This window comes from Battus philenor, unplaced genomic scaffold (genome assembly GCF_028537555.1).
Source record: "Battus philenor isolate CCGP_79_NKW_IND1 unplaced genomic scaffold, ilBatPhil1.0.hap1 SCAF_55, whole genome shotgun sequence".
Lineage (NCBI taxonomy): Eukaryota > Metazoa > Arthropoda > Insecta > Lepidoptera > Papilionidae > Battus > Battus philenor.
The window spans coordinates 57,501-61,174 of record NW_027181721.1 but is presented as its reverse complement, the minus strand read 5'-3'; the positions used below and the strand labels follow the sequence as shown (position 1 = coordinate 61,174).

The following is a 3,674-nucleotide window of genomic DNA, read 5'->3' as shown; positions in this document are numbered from 1 at the left end:
ATGATGATGATGATGATGATGATGATGATGATGATGATGATGACGACGACGATGACATCGAGATCAGGGTCAGATATAGATATGTAGATCGGTGGTATGCAATCGATACGCGAACGCTCTATAGCGCTACGCGGAGACGCATACAGTCGTTCCCGCATATACATGGGACTGGCGCGAGACGCGCCGGTCGGCCGAATCGAGTTCTCTCCGATGCTCTTCTGTTTTGTTTTGTTTGTTGGTGGTTGTGGAGTGTGGAGTGTGTTTTTTTGGTTGGTGGGGTGTGTGTGTGTGTGGTGGTGGTGTTAGTTTGTTTGCGGAGATTGCGTTTTTTTTAGATTTAGTTTTTTTTTTTTTTTTTATAAAAAAAAAAAAAAATTTAAAAATTATTCTTAGAAAACGCGCGCGAATCGAACAAAACTAATAACACCGATACACAAACAACGCGCGCCACCAACGAGAACGCCCGAAACTGAAACTTCTATAACCGACAAACGCACGAACGACACAGCGGCGGCGGAGGAGGGAAGAAAAAGGGGATCATCTCCCCACAACAACACACCGTAAACTGTGTCGGACGACGTCTCCGTTATGTAAGAGCGGAAGGCGTAAGAGAACGTCTCGTTTAATTAACGCGAACGGCGTTGGGCTCCCGAGTCGACTTCGGGGCGGCCCTTAACGCATCGCATCAACGAGCTCGTCGCGCGCTAGTCGCGCGACGGTCGATCATGATATATAAATCAAGGATTTCGGATCTCTCTAAAACCGGGCTGGAAATCGGTCATTGTTCGTTTTGCGAAACGATATTTTATAAAAGTGAAGATTTGTATGTGTCTCGTCAAAGAACGTTCCGATGAATCGGACGCGATGCCGCGTCCAAAGTAAATCTGGACGAACGCGAGGCGAGTGTTGAGATATACATTTTCCTCCGTGAACAGATAGAAAAACGAATTCATTTTGTTGTTGCGGTGTGGTGTTGTGTGTGTATTGTAATAAATACGCACGCACGCACGCACGCAAAAAGCTACCTAGGCACCGGCGCGTCACGGCGTTTCGAACGTCCGACGCGTCGCTTGTCACACGTCTATCATATCATCATCACCCTCATATCTCTCGTATGTGCGGTGTTGGTGTGTGTTAGCTCTACTAGCTAGCTCCCTGGTTGATCCTGCCAGTAGTTATATGCTTGTCTCAAAGATTAAGCCATGCATGTCTCAGTGCAAGCCGTATTAAGGCGATACCGCGAATGGCTCAATATATCAGTTTTGGTTCCTTAGATCTTACCTCGGTTACTTGGATAACTGTGGTAATTCTAGAGCTAATACATGCAATCAGAACTCTGACCAGTGATGGGATGAGTGCTTTTATTAGATCAAAACCAATCGACGGAGGGCCTCGCGTCCGAAGTCGTTAATTTTGATGAATCTGGATAACTTTTGCCGATCGCATGGTCCAGCACCGGCGACGCATCTTTCAAATGTCTGCCTTATCAACTTTCGATGGTAGTTTCTGCGACTACCATGGTTGTCACGGGTAACGGGGAATCAGGGTTCGATTCCGGAGAGGGAGCCTGAGAAACGGCTACCACATCCAAGGAAGGCAGCAGGCGCGCAAATTACCCACTCCCGGCACGGGGAGGTAGTGACGAAAAATAACGATACGGGACTCTTACGAGGCCTCGTAATCGGAATGAGTACACTTTAAATATTTTAACGAGGAACAATTGGAGGGCAAGTCTGGTGCCAGCAGCCGCGGTAACTCCAGCTCCAATAGCGTATACTAAAATTGTTGCGGTTAAAAAGCTCGTAGTTGCATTTGTGCGCCGCGCTGTCGGTGCACCGCATCCGCGGTGATACTGACACGTCTGCGGAGCATATCGTCGGTGAGCCGTCGGTAAAACGGCGGTTCAATATCAAAATCCTATCGCGGTGCTCTTCGGTGAGTGTCGAGATGGGCCGACAATTTTACTTTGAACAAATTAGAGTGCTCAAAGCGGGCTCAAAATGCTGCTTGAATATTTCGTGCATGGAATAATAGAATATGATCTCGGTTCTATTTTGTTGGTTTTCAGAACTCCGAGGTAATGATTAATAGGGATAACTGGGGGCATTCGTATTGCGACGTTAGAGGTGAAATTCTTGGATCGTCGCAAGACGAACATCAGCGAAAGCATTTGCCAAAGGTGTTTTCATCAATCAAGAACGAAAGTTAGAGGTTCGAAGGCGATTAGATACCGCCCTAGTTCTAACCGTAAATATGTCATCTAGCGATCCGCCGACGTTACTACGATGGCTCGGCGGGCAGCTTCCGGGAAACCAAAGATTTTGGACTCCGGGGGGAGTATGGTTGCAAAGCTGAAACTTAAAGGAATTGACGGAAGGGCACCACCAGGAGTGGAGCCTGCGGCCTAATTTGACTCAACACGGGAAATCTCACCAGGCCCGGACACCGGAAGGATTGACAGATTAACAGCTCTTTCTTGATTCGGTGGGTGGTGGTGCATGGCCGTTCTTAGTTGGTGGAGCGATTTGTCTGGTTAATTCCGGTAACGAACGAGACTCTAGCCTGCTAAATAGGCGTCGTCATTTAGGTGTGCGCCGCTCCGGTGGCGCAACTCACTGGCGACGTATTAAAATTCTTCTTAGAGGGACCGGCGGCTTCGAGCCGCACGAGATTGAGCAATAACAGGTCTGTGATGCCCTTAGATGTCCTGGGCCGCACGCGCGCTACACTGAAGGAATCAGCATGTTCTCCCTGGCCTAGAGGCCCGGGCAACCCGTTGAAACTCCTTCGTGCTGGGGATTGGGGTTTGCAATTATCCCCCATAAACGAGGAATTCCTAGTAAGCGCGAGTCATAAGCTCGCGTTGATTACGTCCCTGCCCTTTGTACACACCGCCCGTCGCTACTACCGATTGAATGATTTAGTGAGGTCTTCGGACCGACACGCGGTGGCTTCACGGCCGTCGGCGTTGCTGGGAAGTTGACCAAACTTGATCATTTAGAGGAAGTAAAAGTCGTAACAAGGTTTCCGTAGGGGAACCTGCGGAAGGATCATTAACGTGTGTGTATGTGTGCGAGACGCGTGATATGTTCACGAACGTTGTTGCGCCGCTGTTGCTGTTGCTGTTGTTGCTGTTGCGACGACGACGACGACGACGACGACGACGACTTCGTACATACCGTGTTTACACATATATATATGTAATACATCCATAATGATATATATATACGACATATATACATATATATGTACGTACGCGCGCGCGCTGCTGTTCGTATCTAATGCGGACGAGCGCGCGCGCGTGTGCGTGCGTGTGTGTGTGCGTGTTTGTATATATGTATAAAAAATAAAATGTGAAATAATTGTCTCTAGCGTCTATTACGCCTAACGGCGCAGCGGCGACGGCGCCGTGGCGGTGGCCGGTGGCGGTGGTGGCATTCGTCGAAAGTGCTACCGCCGCCGCTGCCTCCGCCGCCGTCGAAGCGGCCGGGTGGCGGAAAAACGCCGAGAGACGAGCGCCGACCGGGGCATACCAAACGGAGCGTTCGAAGCGGTGAAAATCCCCACTGCCTAGCTCAGGCCCTTTATTGTCGGTTGGCGCTATACAAAACGAAATTTAAGCGGTTAGAAAGATGACAATGTCGTGCGTCACGCCAGCTCGTTGGGGGGTGCGC

At 49.6% G+C, this 3,674-nt stretch overlaps 1 non-coding gene across 1 annotated transcript; it reads left to right on the top strand.

The window, feature by feature from the left end:
- The first annotated feature begins 1,152 nt into the window (after positions 1–1,152).
- LOC137930056 (small subunit ribosomal RNA) lies at positions 1,153–3,056 on the top strand. Its single transcript, XR_011108870.1, has one exon. It is a non-coding gene; the product is annotated as a small subunit ribosomal RNA (ribosomal RNA).
- The last annotated feature ends 618 nt before the right edge of the window (positions 3,057–3,674 follow it).